This window comes from Seriola lalandi, unplaced genomic scaffold, assembly GCF_002814215.2.
Source record: "Seriola lalandi dorsalis isolate HSWRI2012SDOR001 ecotype SW California unplaced genomic scaffold, Sedor1 jcf7180002054588, whole genome shotgun sequence".
Taxonomy (NCBI): Eukaryota; Metazoa; Chordata; class Actinopteri; order Carangiformes; family Carangidae; genus Seriola; species Seriola lalandi.
The window spans coordinates 887,236-906,802 of record NW_019525141.1 but is presented as its reverse complement, the minus strand read 5'-3'; the positions used below and the strand labels follow the sequence as shown (position 1 = coordinate 906,802).

Sequence of the window (19,567 nt, the reverse complement as noted above, 5' to 3'; positions counted from 1 at the left end):
GGGGGGGGGGGGGGGGGGGGGTTGGCAGCGCACTCATCTGAATTCTGCTGCAAAGGTCAGCTCATCATGTGAACATGTGTTTAACCCGCGGCCAGGGACACACACACAGTCAGATCAGCACATCTCTCTGAGCGTCTATCAGGAGTCAGAGTGTGATGCTGGTAAAGTGGCCGCCGCTCTCTCTCTCCACCGTGAAAGACAAGCATTCAGACAAGCGGGAGAATGTGATTACACAGAGTCACTGTGCTGCCCATTGTTGTGGTGGAGCCAGTGAATCCAGCCTATAGGACGGGGCATTATGGGTACGAAGTGGGACAGAGGAGCAGCCAGAGATTGGGCGTCCACACATTACACAGAGACAGATTCACTGGGCCAAAAGAACGCTTAATCCGATTAATTTTCATAGAGAGGGGAGATTAATTACTTCTGGCAGTCCATAAACAATCTTCACTCTGCTTGATTTCAAGCCCAGTGACTGCGCCTCACGTCCCTCTGAAGTGTGGACACACGCTGCCTCTATCTGCATATGAGATGCACACTCATGGATGCACACACACACACATACACGGACGGACGGAGACACACAAACACACACACACACACACACACACACACACACACACACTTGGATAATCTTACCCATGTGTAGAGTTATAAATCCCTTTGCTTGTTCACTCAGTCACTCATACAAGTTAAAACTGAGGTCATTCGAGTGCTGATGAAACACGGCAATATTTTGAAATATTTAAAAAAAATAAATATATTGCTGTTGCCGTTGCTCATGCACATGATGGCATCATCCTCACTGATGTCATCAGAGCTCATCCTGTCCCTCTGGTGACACCCCTGCCCCCCTGAAATTACATTTACGGACAAATAAACCTCAACAGAAACATAACTGTGACCAGATCATGTTTTCTACAAATAAGAGATGAGAAATGTGAAAGTATTCAGACCCTTTCACTTTCTTCACATTTTCTTTTGTTGTAACTTTACTGTAAAACACAAAAAGTACAGTTGAATTTACCTCAGGTGGCTTCATCTCAAAGACTCGACATGTCACGTGTCATAGCAAACGGTCTGAACAGTTTTGTCAATGTGTCAGTGTGACATGAAGGATACTGAGGACGTAATGGACAGACATGCAGATAACAATGAAAAAAAAAAGAATTAAAGAGATGTAGCATATAAAAATGACAAAAGATGAGGTGTATGAATGTTTGTGTGGGTGTGTGTGTGTGTGTGTGTGTGTGTGTGTGTGTATGGGGACAGTGAAGAAGATAGTACAGTGATGATGATAATGATGTAACCTGAATATAATTGTAGACAGAATTTAAAGAATAATATAATAATACTAAAAACATCACTAATAATACTTTATATCATTTATATGATATCCTGTCAATGTCATGGTAATATATCTGTCAACAAAAGATTAGATTATCAAATAGTATAAAACAATATAATAATAGTGCAGTGATAGTATAACCATTCTATACTGTGATACAATATACAATATATTATTTACATGATTGTTATTTAATAATAATTGTGATTATTATAATAATGTATTTTTTTACAGTATCATATTACCCAATAATAAGCAATAAACGTTATGTTAAATAGTGATGAGGCTGAGCCATTGTAAAAAAAAAAAATGTCTAAGAATCTATATTCACTTTGTCATTATGTTTTATTGAGAGTAATTTTTTTTTTATTTATTTTAGCACGAGGCTGCAACATCACAAAATGTGAAAAAGTGAAGAGAAATAAAAATTCTAAAACTAAATTACTACATTTTCACATGAAGAAACAACTCAAATACAAAACCGCACAATGATCAACTCATGCACACTGAATGAAATCACTTCTATCGCTGACAAATCCTCACAATCTTTACTTTCTAAGATAACAGATAATAATAATGGATATATATAATATATAATAAATACTGATTCACTCATCTCAGACTGTGTCAACATTTCCCACTATCCATAAAGCGCATCTTCTCACTGTGGCAACCGCGCTGTCTTTAGCAGGGACATGACTACATATTAACAGAGCTTTTATAAAGTCATTTCGACCTGAATGGTTGATTTCTGACGTTTAGATGTGTGTGAAATAAATGAAATGTAGTTGGATGGGGGGGCGTCGTCATGTTCTCCACTCATTTGTCAGGTTTTTCCTTAATTTCTCACCCGTCTGTATGTTACCGGCCCACATTATAATTTTACACAAAAGAGATAAAAACACTTAAACAGCTAACATTACCTGTATAGTACATGAAATAGCTACAGTATAGATATAAGCCAAAGAGGCTCTTTAGTACCAGTTTATAGAAATGCACACATCATCACTCTGAAATGTAAGAATCCAGCATCTCTCCCGTTTACTGCCGCTGTGAAAAAATGTATCTCCTCACAGTAATATGTGTCTGACTTGTCTTGAAGCAATTTTACAGCACACAAAAAAATATATAAAAACAATCTGGGTGGTGAAGGATCCTGCTTGGCACATGAAATGCCACTTTTAAATGAAGACAGCCCTTGTTTATAGAGAAAAATAGGCCCTTACACTGGTAAACAGAGGAGAAGTGAGTTGAGCGTGTGCACCCCTGTGTGACACTGCAGGACACAGAAGGATGGTAAATACAGGCCTGGCAGGGCAGAGTGACTGGATCCACAGCTACTCTCCACCCCCACTGGTTTTCATTCAGTCCCCCACTCCTTTCACAGCTGTCATTATCAGCAACACAAGGCTTAGCTTAGCCAGAGCAGGCAACTGAGCAGAAATAAGCCCACACCCTGGACACAAATGCTGCATTTATCACAAACAAGCGAGGTCCAACCTGAGGCAGGAGTGTGTGTGTGCATGTGCATGTGTGTGTGTGTGTGTGTGTGTGTGTGTGTGTGTGAGGGTTCCAACGATATGGATTTTTTGAAGGCTGATATCATTATTTGGAGATGGAAGGCACCAATAATATCTTTGATATTCAGTACTTTTATATTTAACCATTTTCTCTTTAAATGAAGGTATCTGGCTTTTCCTTTTTATAAATATAATAGTTCTACAGTTATTGTGCATTTTCACCATTGTTAAAACACTGTGGTGGCCACCTTGGTCGTTATCTTTTACACCCGTACTGCACACACAAACACTCCTTTATTTCATACAACAAACCTATGGTTTATTTAGTATTTGTTGGATTTGTTCAAACTTTTGTATATTCAACATTTATATTTATTCATGTAAATTTATCTTAAGTTGTTCTAATTCTGTTTCTCTTTGTTAGTTAGGGTGTTAGTGTGTATGTCTGGTCTGATTCAGGTCTCATCAGCCAGTATATACATTCCCTTTTGTTCTTTGTCTGTTAGATCAGTTGGTTTGTTGTTACTTTGATATCACAGCCTGAGTTTAGATCTGTTCATTTAGCCTCTTCAATGGACCCAGAACGTTTTTTTTTAAATTCATTTTATCGAAAACGAATCTTTTCCATCATTGACTGAACTTCTTTAACAATGACGGAAAAATCTGATGGCTGTCCCACATTTTGACGGATTAGAAGAGAGTCTGACAAGATGTCATGGAGGTAAAACTCCCCTCAGAGCGACATGTCCTACTGCCCAGGTACTGGCAGCCTGTGACCACCACACAGAGGGGTGCAGCAGAGCCCTTGATGCTGAAGGAGCACATGCTGCAGGATTTCCTCTCTGTGAAGTGAGCGCTTGCAGGATTGTCAAGTCCCACGTTGAGAGAATCTTGACTTCTGATCACTTCCCTGGGAGAAATGTTTCAAGTCTCCGCTGTGTCAGCGGAGCGAGTTCGGCCATGACAAGTCGTGTGTCTGAGGCAAAGGCACGAAGTCAATGACTGTCGCCTCTGCAGCAATCTGCCTTGATGCATCCAGTTTAAATCCATGGAGGAAGGTTTGAGTTTGGCTGTAACAGGTCAATGGAGTTCAGTTTACTTTCATGTCAAGAGTTTGTAAAATTGAATTGTTCATATTTTCCTGTTTGGGCACAATGACTGCTGTTCAGCGCTACTGAGTGAAAATGTGATACGAGCACACACAGCATTATCAACCAGTAGCAATTAGAGAGTCTGTCCTCCTGTAAGAAACGAGCCCACAGGTCGTCTGTGCAGCAGGTTATTATGACCCATAGTTAGGTTTTGTTGCTAGGCGACATCTAGTGGTCGCAATAACTATGACAGGAGCAAAGGGAAAAGTGTGGTGACGTAGCATAAAGAGAGACAAAGTCCACGTCAGGAGAGTTGGTGTTCGATTCCCGTGTGAAACCAGCTGTTTATCTTATTTCTATTATTCATGACCGTTCTTTGTTATTATTGTAACCATGACAACAAAGATTGTCTAACGTTATTTTAACCCAAATCCCCATCTTTTCCTAAACATAACCAAGCCATGACAGTTTATTGGCGCCATGGCGACAAAGGTCTGGTACGCCTGCCACTGTAGGGGCGCTGTGTCAGGAGGCACTCCACGGGGTCGTATATGAGGGTTGATGGTTGTTCAGGTTGGAGGAGGAGTTGTAATTAAAGCCGCCTGTTCATTGACATTTCATACATGCAATGTCAACAGAATGAGAAGGAACGGGAAAAACACCCTTTATTCTGACTGGGGAGTGTTCATGCTATAGGCCAAGGTGGTTATGCAGCATATCATTTAACCCACGATAACAAACATCTGAATGGGAATAACCATTTAACCATTTACCACAGCCTCCAATGATATCTCCAACTTGGTGAAAAGAAATGTGTGAATAAACTGTTGGGAGAAGAAGCTGCACCTCTGTTAGTTACACCAAAATAAAACCCAGCACAGTTCATTCAGCTCATTTTATAGGACATACTTAACACTGTTGGTTTCACTTGGAAATGAAGAGCTAAAAATACATAACACAACAAAAGAAGCTGAGCTGTTTAACTGCGGTGATTACAAGATTAGAGCTAGGGCCAACAACTTAGAGTAACGCCTGAACACACAGGTCAGAATAACGGCTGTTTTTCCTCTTCTTAACCATGTTGCCGACACTGTGTGGATGGAGCATGAGCACTGGTGTTAACCTCGTAGTCTGAAGTACCTACAGAGAACTCTCACCTGAGTCTGAGAATGACAACCCTCTGCTTCACAGGGTTTAACTGTCAGCTACAGCTCATTGATGAGCTACTTTCCTGTCCTCCAACCAAACAGCAGATGAAGTCAGACAGCAGCTGGTGAACACCACGGATCATTCATTCATTTCCTTTAGTTGGTAGGGACCAAAGACAGAGCTAAAAGACAGCGACTGTTAGACTTCATCAAATACTAAACGAATGCTGTGTTAATGTCTAAATGAGGAACTGTTTGCTAACACGGTTGCAAAGGTTTTTCCTACTAGGAGGTGATGCTGTGTCATTGCTGTGTTCACAACTTGTTTACACTGACCCCAAGTGGCCTAAAGATGAATGTCTGCACCTTTAAGCAAAACTGTGATTAACATAACAAAAGGAAATGCACACATACTCTTAAGTGTGCATGTATGTGTCTGTGTGTATGCATTGTGTTTGTCTGTAGGAGGCTCTGACATAAATTGACATTTTTATCCAGTTTTAAGTCACATTTTGTTCCACAACTCCCGGTTCTTTTACCGAGCTGTAAGATCTCAGTCATCAAACGTTCAGATTGAAGTAGTTTAAGTTGACTGTCAGATTAAAGCAACCTTCTCAACAGCTAAACAGAGCAAATGGCTAACTAATATTTTATTGATTGGCGATTTTAATATATATATATATATATATAATGTAAAATCTCCTTCACATGAACAGGGCAACACTACTGGTGTTACACTGGGTTTCGATGTGAACTTCTCCCTGAAGCTGTGTGAATGGCACTTCAGCTGCAGACAATGCTACCTTCAGTGCTCATGGTTGTATTACTCAGTGCAACAATGTACAGAACTGTAGACCAAAGAGCCGAACATAAATGGATAAAGTCTAAACTTCAAGTTCATTAACTCTACCTGAGGAAGCTATTATCTCTTTTCTTTTTTATTTAATTGGCTAGTAAAGAGTGAGACTCTTTTATTTTTCAAACCTAGTAGCCTCTAAAAAACATAATTCCAGACTTCTCTTCAATAACATCGACGGTGTGGTGAATCTGGCCCAGCCACTGTTTGTGTCACCTCTGTAGAGCACTGTGAGAACTTCCTCAAACTTTAGTTGAGAAGGTAGAAAACATCAAAGCATCAGTTACACCTGCTGGTTCATTTCTACCCTCACCTGAGCCCTCAGCCTGCACCACGCTGTTGGATGTGTTTACCTCCGTTACCCTGGGGGATTTTCTCAACATTGTGTCCCACACTAATCTCACTACTTGTAAATTTGATATTTTCTCTTCTCTCTTTAGGTTGTTGAAGACAGATGGACTAATTACATCATTGTAATGGATGATTAAAACCAGAGGAAGGCAGTAATGCAACATAATGGATGACAACTGCCATAAAAGAAACAGTGTTGCCAATTAAGTTAGAGCCTACGTTGCTAGATTTACTGACTTTCTCTCTTTTTTTTTTTTTTTTCAAAAAAGCATCTAGCAGTAGAAAACTCTATATATTCGGTAAGGCAGGCGCATTGGAGCATTGATGAGTGGATCTGAAGTAACAATCAAAAGATCCTGTACACTGTCTGACTTGCAACAAACTATTTATTTGCAACATTTCAGTGTGAGACTTTGATTTGTTTAGCATCAAAACGCTGCAAACAAATTGTTTGTTGCAAGTCAGACAGTGTACAGGATCTTTTCATTGTTAAAAAATGCATCTAGCGATTCTTTGGACAAACATAAGCTACTTTCTGTAGAGACAGTTTCTAGTTTTACCCTGTGAGCGCGATGTTCCCTCCACAGGCAGATCTTCCTATGCAGACCACACAGCCGCTGACGTGAGCCTTTAACTTTATCTGAGTGATCATGTTACAGTGAATCCAGCTAAAATCACAGCCCAGTTTCTGTATTTAACTCATGTGTTTGGTGATAAATAAAGTATCTATTTATCTATCTATCTAGATGGTACTTTACTTTTTTGTTCTATAAATAACCTCATTATGAATTGTGTTTTACACAATTTAAAAACATCCAAAGCGTACTGTAACATTCAGATTGTTATCGTCCTTCCTTTCAGCCTCTGATTACAATGCATTTCATTATTGTAAGAAAATCAACTTACAGGTGTATCAGTCTTCTGATCATTTTCAAGAAAGGAAGATATATTTTTGTATTTTTAAGGTTTCCTGTGGAGGACCAAGAAATTATATTCTAATTACAGTGAAAAAAAAGAAGACTGCTGATTTACTTTAGTTTTCAAAGAAAGCCTTGAAATTATACACACATAGAAAATGGATGGGGTCATGTTGTGTCAAGTTTATCCAATTATCAGTTTAGAATTTTTGCGTTTCTCTCAAGTGACATATTTAGAAATTAAGAGCTTCTTATTATTGTCACTAACCTGACCTCTTCCTCTTTCATATAATCCGATGACCTTTTTCTCAGAAACCTTTCACCAGTTTTCCTATGATGAGTACACAATTATATTGTTCTTTGTAGAAACTCTCCTGCTAATAGAAAATGAACAAAGATGATGAGAAAACTAGGTCACCTGGACTGTAAAGCATTCACAAACGTAGTCCATAAATGCATCAACACATTTCAAATCGCTGAAATAGTCTCATCATGACAGATTATTGCAACATGATGGATTAACATATTCATGGAAATGACCTTGTATTTAAAGTTCATTTTTATAGTATTACACACACAAACAGTCTTTTTGAATAACCTATTATTATTTCTTTATACCAACCAATAGACAGAAAACTGTATGAAGAAAAATAAGCTCTTTTTCACATCTCTAAATAGGTGATATTATAAACAGAGGTGCACCGTCATGGCAAACCAGGTAAATTCTTAGGTCCCCAAAGGCAAAGGGCCCCTGATGGCCCCTAATATTGGCACATTTTGCAATGACAACTATAAACCAACTTTAATGTTCTACAAAGACCCTACAATGCACTGCTGTGGCCCACCTGATGGTGTGTGCTGTAGCCAGCATGTCTGTTTCGAGTGGCAACCACTGAGGTTGAAACCTGAAGCATCAACAGTGAAGATCCAAAAGCTGCAGTTCCTCCAATGACCACTAGAGTCTGGCTCCAACAGTGAGTCAATCCCCATAGACTCCCATGTTAAAATGGACAATTGGGGGCGTGGCCTCTTTGAGTGACAGGCGGGTGAACCTATGCTTGCCACAAACCAACATACACCAAAGTCTCAGCTCCACACAGGCCCCTCCTCTTTGTCCATATTTGGATTAGCTGGGAGTTAGGGGTGAAGTCAGGCACTGCCAAGATGCCATCGGTACAGCAGCTCACTCTGAGCTTCAGAAACCTGTGGTCGACGTCACAGAGGCTGCGTCCATTTTTATTAACAGTCTATGGTCCACATTGCATGCATCTGAGGCATTGAGGGAACATCTGTAAATCGTAGCTTCTACCGATAGCCTTCATATGAGATGACATCTATAAATTGTACAGCTGACAATAGCAGTCTAGGAGTATATAGATAGAGTAGAGGTTCAAAGTTCATTCTTAACATTGTAAACAACAGTCAAGAAAACAATCTTTCATCAACGTCCATTTAGTAGTTATGAAGCTTTTGATCATATCACATTATTTTCATCAGAAGATGGAGATAAAAAATGTAATAGATCTGTGGCTTCCATGATCTATTTCCATCTGTGGGTGATTTAAGATTTAACATTGAGCTTGTAGGACAAGCAATTATCTGTCTTTACTCATCATGTTGTATGAAACCCTGCCTCTTTCAAATCACATGTATACTCCTACAAGAAGGAAGAAAACACAAAGCACAATAAATATTACATTGTTCTACGAGATCATAGGGAGGTGGCCTGCTTACAAAGTACAAGACTTTTACACCAGAGATACACTGGGGTTCACATTTGGCTACAAATACATTTAAATATTTGGATAGGATTAGGGAAGAATCATGGTTTGGTTACATATGAAAAGGAAAATGTGATAAGTCAGCATTTACTTTTTTTCAGATACAAAATAAAGTTTCCTTATTATGCTAATAAAAATGTAATTATGGTTTCATTACATTTTTCTCTGACAAAAATGATCCTACAAATGACTAGTATATAAACACAGATCCTACAGCAGGTTTAGTCGTGACACGCTCGTGTTTCAGCTGATGGAACAAATTGGCTGCGTTTCTTTTTCCCGACAGTATTTACATTTAATCGGAAATCTTGTGACTGGAGCCAAAGTGCTACAGTCTGAGCATCTGCACCAGCTCTGTCTCATCTGCACCTCTGCCCCTACATTCAGATACTCCAGCGTTTGAGTGGTTGCTCTATGTAATGCTGACTCCACTTCTGTATTGACTAAACCCACACAAAAGACGAGCACAGGCTGACTGACAGTGATTGGTTGTTACTTTATATTTATATATACAGTAAATATATATTGAATTTGTTGCTGCGTGCATGAGAGGAAGAAGCTGCAGATGACAGCCTGCCTGTAACTTAGAGAACATATCAACATGACCTCAATTAGGATGTTGAGAGATTCATAATGTTTGTTTTGTTAGAATTTCAAATGAACTGAATTTAATGGCTTCTTGGAAGGTATGAAATCAATTTAAACATGTTTTAATTAAGGCAGGGTAAAGAACCACATGTTCCTTAGCAGGGGAACCTCAAGGATGCACTGACTGGTCAATACATGATATTTAATAACAGGCCACGGCAGACCCTTGTATGTTACATGCATCAGTACATTTCTCACCATAAATTTGAGTCTGCTTATTCAAAAGACACTGACTGCACGGTGAAAAACAGAAGCGTGATCTAATGGACGCCACATTACTGTCAGTGGCGTGGAATCAAATCAGTGAGACATGATGACCATTAACACTGCGATGTTGTTTCTTCATGACAGTCCTGACCCTAATCAGTCGGGCTCCTCTGGACCAATCTGCTCACTCTGACATCCAAGACATCCTGATCCCGAGCTCTGATGGAAGCTCCCCGTCTAATTATCTCACTCACACAATTCGATTAATTGACTCTATTAGGTCAATGGATATATAAATGTGTTGGATATGATTCATTTACCAACCCAGAAATGTCTGCTGGAATTATTCCATATTCCACAGTGAGCAGTAATGGTTCTCATTTAACCCTAATGTTTATCTGTAGCCTCTGGCAAGTGGGACAGCTCGGTAACAGTAATATGGAGAAAAAGAAACAGCCGAGAAGTTAACCTCTTATGTCAAGATAACTTAACTGCCAATCAGAAGAAAGCATTGCTGGCACTGAAAACATATCAAACTCTTCAAACAGGACAAAGAAACCTGGATGGACAATTTACTGGGCTGCACTTTCAGACCATTCATTAGCTTTTTGACTGACTACACAAAATGATGAATCTGTGTGAGAGCAGCTATAATGAAACTCACAGGGAGTTGGACGGAAGTTCAAATACTTGCAGACAGGCCGTATTAAAGTGTAACTCATGGATTTACTAATGGTCCATAATCCATTTACTAATATTTCACATTTCAGTCATGCACCTTTAATAACAACAAGTGTTAGGTTGCCAGGTTGTGATGGAAACATCAGCAGCTCTGTGAAGCTGTATTTAGCGAACAATGCTAACATGCTGATGTTTGGCAGGTGTAATCACTATGGTAGCATGCTAATGTTTGCTAATTAGGTGTACATTTAAAGTGTAGCTGAGACTGAGGGGAATGTTGTCAGTGTTGCCTGTAAGTAATGGAAAAATGAATGGTAGTACATGAAAAGTCCTGAGATCAGCAAAGTCAATAAGATTCATCCTCTGGAGACTGTGAATTGACCCAACATTCAGGTAAGACATCCAGTAATAGTAGCAACTTTCTATCTAGCACCGTGAGTGTGTCAAAGTTTTCACTTATCCAGTGAAACAGCTCAACATTCATTACATGATTTTTTTTTTGTACAGACATTCATGGTTCCCTGACAACAAATCCTCAAGACTCAGGTGCTCCTCTGACTTCCTGTAGCAGCACTTTGAGGGTCAGCATTAAAAGTCTTTACAATTCTCTGATGGATTGCCTTTAAATTTGTTTTGGACTGAACTGCAATAACTAAAAATCCCTCTGGCTGGTGTTTATCCTCCTTCAATGTGACTATTGCTTTATCTTAGCTGTAGCTATCTTCTTCTTCTTCAATTCATCAGGGAGACCAGTAGATTAAGCCACTTACCTTCTTGACAAATGCTGCAGTATGCAGAATGTGTGGACCAAAATCCATTCATTAACACTTTGTTAATATGTATAACCCTTTGTTAATGGCTTAAATGAAAGGTTTTGTAAACAATCACTGCCACTAGATGTCACTCTGGACCACCAGCATCTCAGACCAAAACTAATGCTTCATGGGTCACACTTCCGGCCTTCAGTCAGTCGCATCTGTCCACCTCCAGCCGCTCCTACATACAACAAGCAGCTTCGTTACAACCAGCTGATCGGAGTGTGTGTGCGCGTGTCAGTTATAAGCAATTATAGATGTTAAACTGTGGCAGGAAAATTATATTTAATATTAATTTAATACTAGAAATAATAAGTTTCGACATTAATGACAAAGAAAATGAAATATGATATCTTGACTTTGCAAAGGCATGAGCACCCGGCGAGAAGAGTTCTAATGATCATCGATCGTGCAACAGCACAGCCCTACTGGACTGTCACATCTCACCTGAACGTGCACGTTACCAAAACAAAGAACAGAGAAACTCAGATGACATCACACACAGAGGGGGCGTGACCTAGTTCTCTGCTTAGGACGCCATTACTCCACTATATGTAACCTATGAGAATTACTACATTTATAACTATTACTAAACTAAAAATCTAATTTTCACAACCCAAAACTTGCTGTTACTAAAGGCTTCTAGCTGATCTATAAAATGCTCAATTGGTTATTTTTAAGGTTAACCAACCTTTAATTAATCAATTTCCTTTAAGCTATTAACTCTTTACAAAACATGCTTCAGATTTACTTATTTGTATGATTAATAATGATTTTAAAAGTGAAACTAAACAGACTGGTTTATTTTATACTTTAATTGTAACAGTCATAACTTCCCATTAGAGTCCTTTCTCTTCCAGGGAGCTAAAGCTAATCACAAAATCCCTTCACCTCACCCTCACTCTGAACATTCAGACTAGAACTTCTTCTTCAAAGCATAAAAAAACATCATCACAATTCAGTTCTTTCATTCAGCTTCTTATTTTGTTCCTTATGTTTTCTAACGTCCACCTCTCTCCCTCAGCCACTCACCCGTTAATCATCTGCTTTCTTCTTCAGTTCAAGAACCTTTACCCCCTCCTGTGATTGCTCATTGTACATTTTTTAGTCTGAAAAAAAAAAAAAAAAAACATGTGAAATGTACTGCAAAAGTAGCATCTGCTGTGGATACATAACAAGTGCAGTTTCTCACAGCTATAGCAGATTAGGTCCTGAAATACCCTGAATGCAGCTCACTGTGGAAGTTGATTCCCAAACCCTATGGCTACATATTACAGGCCACATGCCTGCTTGTAATTTGAGATTAAAGGGAAAGGAAGTGTTGCCGATACCACGGAGTGGTGTGGCTGGTTTGATTGCAAGCTTTTTGATGTGCATACTCAGAAGTACAGATATGCAGCCACATGGCAGATTTGTATGACAGGATCAAAGGGAAGGATGGAAATCAAAAGGCAGTGTGTTTTGAGGCTAAGCCCTCAACATTAACTTCTTCAGAAAAGAAAGATGAAGTTAAAACCAGTCTCTCTCGCTCTCCTTCTCCTGCTTCTCCTTCATCCCCTGTCTTTATTGTCACCTCTTCAGCTGACACAGCCGAACTTAAGGATTGCTCATGTGTGTTTACTAAAGCCTCCTCCCTCGTCCGCAGTCTGATCTCAGGCCATTCCATCAGCATTGCCTCTCTTTGAAAACAACCTTCAGCCCAGGGAGGGGGGGAGAGAAAAAAAAAATACCCCTGGGCAGTGAAATTGCCTCGTCACACAAAAAGGCGTCATTATTGAGATAAATCACCCCATTCTATTCCATAACAAAACTCTGCCTCAGCTTACCTTCCAGTGGCACCTGCCATCCAGGCTGAGCCATCACATGTACTCTGCAGACTGCAGCTTTGCCTGCCACCAGGATTCAGTACTGCCTCTGGTTGGTTTGCTTTGACACTGTCATCTACACGAAATATTTCCCATTGAATCTGTGAGGCCCAAAGCTAAAACTGTTCAGAACAAGACAGTAAAATATGCTGCAGGAATAACTGTCTAAATGTTGTGTTACAAAAGCCTTCCTAAGATGCTCACTAAAACCTTTTTATGTCTGCAAAGCAAGAAATATGGATGCAGCTTTTTTTTTTTTTCTTTCTTTCTTTTCCAGATTATTCGTGTCATTGTGAATCTGATCAGATGCCATGGACTGCCATGCAATTGCTGCATTCAATGGATTCTACATTGCCCCTAAAATATCAATATCCCACAATTTAATAATTCACATGCAAATAGACAAAACACAAACAAACGTAGACAACTTCACCGACAGCGAGAAAAATGATGCACATACAAAAAACCAACCGAGTCTGCCATATGTACGGGAATGTGCTGCAAAGTCCTGTGTTTCTTGGACCCTCATCCATCCCAACCTCCACCAAATGTGGACTTTGCTGCTCAATACATCCCATCACCTTACTTTCCCTTTTTTTGTTCCTGTCACACAGCCATTAGAGGTCACCAAACAATAAGAGGTAACTAGAAAGACAGCTGTCAAAAACATACCGCTGCTATGATGCTAAACCACTGAAGGAGCCGTTACCCTCTGTATAAACCCAGGGCTGTGGTTCAGTTGATTAGATGACTAGCTAGCAGCAGTGAATGATTCAGGCCATCCATGCATCCATTATTAGTATTAGACTGAGCAAGTTAGTCCAGACGTCCCTCCTTAGTGCTCCTTGCACTACCTCATTAACTATTGAGGGCACTCACTTCAGCCACCTGTACCTGAGCTTTCATTCTTTCGATTGCCCTCCTCCACCACTGGTGTCCACCCATGGGTGCTCAGGTTGCCACGACGACAGGCACCGACGACCACAACAACTCAGAGCAGTCACCTCTACAGTGGAGGCTTTGGACGCTGCCCTCCAAGTGTCCATGTCCCCAACATGTTTGAGTTTACCAGGTCTGTCCAGCTGTCACCGGCTGATCCCACTCACCACCAGGTTTCCAGCTCTGCACTTCTCTGTCTACGACATACGGATGCAGATGTGATATGACTACAAGGTCGATCATTGACCTTTGACCTAAGTTGTTCTGGTACAGAGTACATTTATGATATATGCTTGAACCTGGTGTTTGTTATGGTCAATGTCCATGAATGCTGGATGCTGCGGCTCAGTGCACAAACAACAATCACAGCCGTCCTCTCAGCGACACGTAGTCATATGGAGGCAGCCCTCTCAACCCTCTCGTACAGAGGGGTTCTCCAAACTATGACGATCAGAACCCCTGATCATGCAGCATGCTGGGAGATTAATAACCAGACTTCCATATAATATCCAAAACCAGGAAGACATTACTGGGACTAGTGTGCATGTAACACAAATTGACAGATGTTGATGACATGACACAGAGCAGAAGTTGAATAAGATTAAATGTAAAATAATAATATATAATATTAGTAATATAATTGTGATAAAATATCCTTTTGCAAAGATCGGTCTCCAATGGATGTCCGTCCAGAAATGGCCACTGCATAACAAGAAGTGATTCATTGCAAAATAAACTTTAAAAGTCATGCTGGCACTACCGCCACTGCTCAGACTCACAGGGCACCGGCAGCGTGACATGGGAAATATGAGAAATGTTCCACTTTATGCAAATGTCCTCTGACATGGAGGAGTGTCAGCCTGGAGACAATCCATCAAACTTGTTTTGATTCCCTCATGAAATAGGAGCACCTAATTATGTTCTACTCCACTACACTATGAAAAGGAGAAACAGCTGATCATCACAGTGAAGGTCTTCCCATTGTCTACAATATCGTATAAATTCACAAGCTACTGGGACTGAGATAAGAAGAAAAAACTGTGGAAATGAAGTACTTTGTTATGAGGCGCAATAACTGCTCAATCTGAGTGGAGTTCTGAGCTGATAACACTTTACTTGGATAGTCTACCTACAGAGCGTTTCAAGTTATAATCTGTACCTTTAACACATTATGTCTAAATACAACCAGACCAATGTTATTTTGTTCAATTGTGTTCTGTTGTCCAAAATGCTTCCAGCAATTTGAAAACCTGAGAAATACGTGATTTTCATCATGTAACAGTCACATTTTTAAAATGTACTTTTTACACCTTGGTGGTTTTCAACTCTATATTTGAAGCTGAGTAAATGTTAGACAGCTGAGCTCCAAGACGTCCTGTGCCTGCTGAAGAGCGTCGGTGAATCTCAGGTTTTTAAAGGTACACTGCTTTACTCAGAGTTTCTACTGGTTTTAATCCCCTGGTGTGTTTGTTGTGGAGAGGAGGACACCTCTGTGGATGATTCAGCTGCTGGTAAAAACCCCTTGAAGAACTGCAGCAACAGCCACACTACTATGTTTTAGTTTTGAAACTCATCTCCTTTGCTACATTTCCTCCTCCCGTCCTCACATTTTCAAGAGCAAAAAACTGAGGCTTTCAGGAACGCTGCTGGACCCGTTTTATTTTGAAAACTCTGGGGTTGTGTTTCAGTCTGGACAGACAGAAACTGAGACCTTTGGTCGGAGTAGGGAGATTTGCGTATACTCAACAAATGTGTGTTGCATGGTCCCGCCCCCAGCACCATCTGATTGGTTACACGTCAAATGCCCAATGAATGTGAATGGTCATGTGATATGTCTTTTCCGGTGTGAAAGTCTGGACGGAGATAGTTTTTGTTTAGTTTGGATACAGACTGACAGCAATGGTGTCGAAGACAGCCACTCCCATGATCCATGACGTCACCAAACAGCGTCTTTTATCATTGTTCTGATTTTGGGACCAGAAGTTACATACTGTGTGTTTAAAGAGTATTTCTAACATTTCAAAGGGTTCAACAATTCAACCATTTGTATACACAGTGGTGAACATTAGTCAAACATCAGAATGATCAACAAAGATTAGTGAAATACTCTGTTAACTCTCTGTAGGGCGACTTCACATCACTGCTCTCTTTTGTTACTGTTTTTAATAATAAGCAGCTCAGTGTTGTGCCAGTTCACACTTTAAAAGAACTAGTTCAAAGTTCAGGTCATACAGATGTTAATGAACTAGTTCACGTTCATTTGTTCTGTTTATTTTTAAATGAATAGGCTGATATTCTTTTTCAATAGAACCTCCTTCTACCATCCATCACCAGCCCCAAATCTCTGCCACTTCCAATTAAATTCATTATTGTACACCACTGACACAGATTTAACACCCATATATAAATATAATCTCTCTGGGTCTTCACTTGTTTATTCATGAAACTGCTCCAATGCTCAAATAAACTGGCTTCAGCAGTAGCAGATGCATCTGTACCGTCTTTACCGCTAACACCAGCCAAGCTGGGCCGTGTCTATGGAGACGCCATGCAGCGTGCCGTAAAACTGACATAAAACGTGGTCGTATAAAACACTCCAGCGATAGTGAAGGCTGCTCACGTTTTACATTCACGCTCATCATTTGTGAACGTGAAAAAATATCAACGTGTTCAATGAACGCATCTAAAGTTTTGTCAATACTTCTCGTCTGTGAGAAGCCAGAGTTTCCTCGTCATGACGACACTGCTGCTGCTGCAGAGCAGGCCTGCTAACATTAGCATGCAGTAATACTGGGGAGCAGTTAGCAGCCTGGCTGTCTTTATCTTCCTCACCCTGCGGAACACTTCATGTCATCAACAAACAGGATCTGGTCTATCTGCAGCGGCGCTTTCTTCTTCTTCTTCTTCTTCTTCTTCAGTGGTGTGTGTGGATTGGAGGGATAAAGTAAACGGTTAGAGGGGAGGTTTTGATGGAACACAAAGGATGTGTTATCTATGTTTGTTCTCTGTCACAGCTTTGGCCTTAGGAAGGCAAACACTAGCAGCAGTCTGGCTCAATACATGAGGCTGTGTGAGGAGGGAGGCGGAGCACACTGCTCTGCTTTCATTAGCTCACACGTGTTGATGGGAGGATTTGTTACTGATGCTGTATTGATTGCGTATGGATTGCAGCCCGGGCGTTCGTAGATGAATCCATGTGCATTATCATAACATCATCACTGTAATAAGAATATACTCCTGAAGAACTACAACTTTTCTTCTCACATATTCACAGTGGACTGGCTCAGCTGTGTGCTGCGGCGATGACTGTCTAGCCCCGGTGAATTAAGAGACAAAAGTAGAGCGCTCTGGAGGGGGCTGGAGGCCTGCTCGGCGAAGGCCAGGGTCTCGGTGCTCTTACCTATCACACCCGAGCTCTCTGCGCTCTCTAATTGGAACAGCCTCTTTAATTGGGTTTGGAAACCATGGAGACGGCCACTCTGTCTGGGAGCTGATAAGCTGAAAGCGACACCTTCAATAGGGGAGATGACGCCAAGTGAGGCGGCCATGGCTTCGCCGTGACTGAGATGTCTCAGCCACTAGAAAGAAGTGAGGCAGATGTGACTGGAAGGAAAGTGTTCCATCACTGCCAAAAAACGTCTCACACATTCCTGTGCTACAGTCAATAAAAGAAGTTTAAGAAAGGACAGTAAACGTATCAATAGAGTCTGACTGTGGCTGCAGAAGAAGTTTTGTTTGAATTAAAACACAAAGCCACAGTCTCTCAGAGCAGCACTTGTACTGTGGGGAGATGGATTCTTTTGTTCTGTGTGACAGTACTGAATCAATCCCGTTTACTCGCTGTTTAACGTAATTGTTCAGTCTTGGAAGTTCAGTTTTATTTTAAAAGTTATACATTTACTTCAGTATATTCACCAGCTGTTTGTTTAAAAAACTGCAGACCTGAGCTAGAACATATTCAGGGGAGAAGTCCCTCTGTCTGAAGCAGGGACGCCCTCATCTCGTTATTTTGCCGCCGATACTGATACCGATCATGTATGAGTGAGATCACATGATACCGATCATTCTTTGTGTGTTGTTGTAGCAGCTGGTTCAGCAGTAGGTCAGCCTGCTTAGCTTTGTAGTGAACTGGGACACAAATAGGCGGCAGCATCACCTGATAAAAGGACCACAACAAGTCAATGTCATGTTTTTACTTTGTTCAACAGAGCAGAACAAAACACTCCAACCCAGCAAAGCAACAAGTATCCTACAGTGAGGATAACTCAATTACACAATTTGGTCATTTATGTGAGTTGACACAATTATTAACAGACTGAAAAGAAATATTCAATATAGGCTAAACAGAGCAAAGTCTAATAAATGAAAGACAATATGTCTCAGAACATTAACTCAGTGTCCTTATACGAACTGAAGAATAACAGGGTTTACAGTCAGACACAGGCCGCATTCAAATCAAATAAATATGGCTCAGAACATGCTGCAGCCATGTGTGTATTTGAGCTCTCTCATGCATTTTCAAAAACAGTTGTGTTGAAACTTTTCGAAGTCCCCACAGTAGCTCTTCGGCTTAACCCACAAAAACTCAACTCCACCAACAAAACTGTTTGTCCTTCCACAGAAGATCTGCCTGAATTATAAATGTTTGCAGATGTAAAAATCCAAAGTCCAACATTCTCAGAAGATTGATTACACAGTTTTCCACAGAAAAACAACGATGCGATGCCAGTTTTTACTACCAAACTCTTTCTTACTGCATGAGTGCATCACCTCTGGAACTGCTGACTGCCGTGTGGACGCAGCGCCTGACAGTATCTATCGGGACATGATCGAAGAAAATACTGCGAAAATTGCCTTGAGTCTGGCTCTCAAAGAAAATTGTTTTTAGAAAAAGACGAACTCTTCGCTTGTTCAGAATGAGAGTTGTGGTGATGAAAAAAGACAATATTCAATTTGTCTGACAGTATTATGATTGCAGGGGGCACTGGAGGCACAGAGTTAGTCGGAACAGTTGAAGATTAAAGACATATAATTTTAAAGATTTCAGAAAGTCAAATTTTATCATCTTATATAAGAAAACAGGCTCTTTCCTGGTGTACGGGGGAACAAAGATAATGAAATATAGCACACTCAGGAAACATGAACATGATCTTGGAAATCTTAAGACTTCAAACAAATAAAATAAACTTTTGAAAAAAATGTAAATTCTGTACCTTCTTGCAGAATAACAAATCACTGAATAGGCTGTAAGGAGAATGTACATCATGGCAGACATAGAGTCAATGCACAGTATATTCTTTTCCGAGCATTCCCCTGATCGATCATGTGATCAGTTGAGCTGCTGAGACTTGACTGTAAGTACGAAAATGTGTAATTCTTAGAGGTTGAAGCTTAACAAAT

General features: G+C 40.3%; 1 protein-coding gene across 4 annotated transcripts in view; it reads right to left on the bottom strand.

Moving 5' to 3' along the window:
- tsnare1 (T-SNARE Domain Containing 1) overlaps window positions 1–19,567 on the bottom strand; it is a 183,587-nt gene that overhangs the window by 146,081 nt on the left and 17,939 nt on the right. Inside the window, exon 1 of one of the 4 annotated variants that reach the window (XM_087177335.1) lies at window positions 12,396–12,474. The exons of the other annotated variants lie outside the window; for them this stretch is intronic. The gene's annotated coding sequence lies outside the window, so the exon portion shown is untranslated. Of the gene's footprint in view, window positions 1–12,395; window positions 12,475–19,567 lie in introns of those variants that run through there. 4 annotated transcript variants of the gene reach the window in all.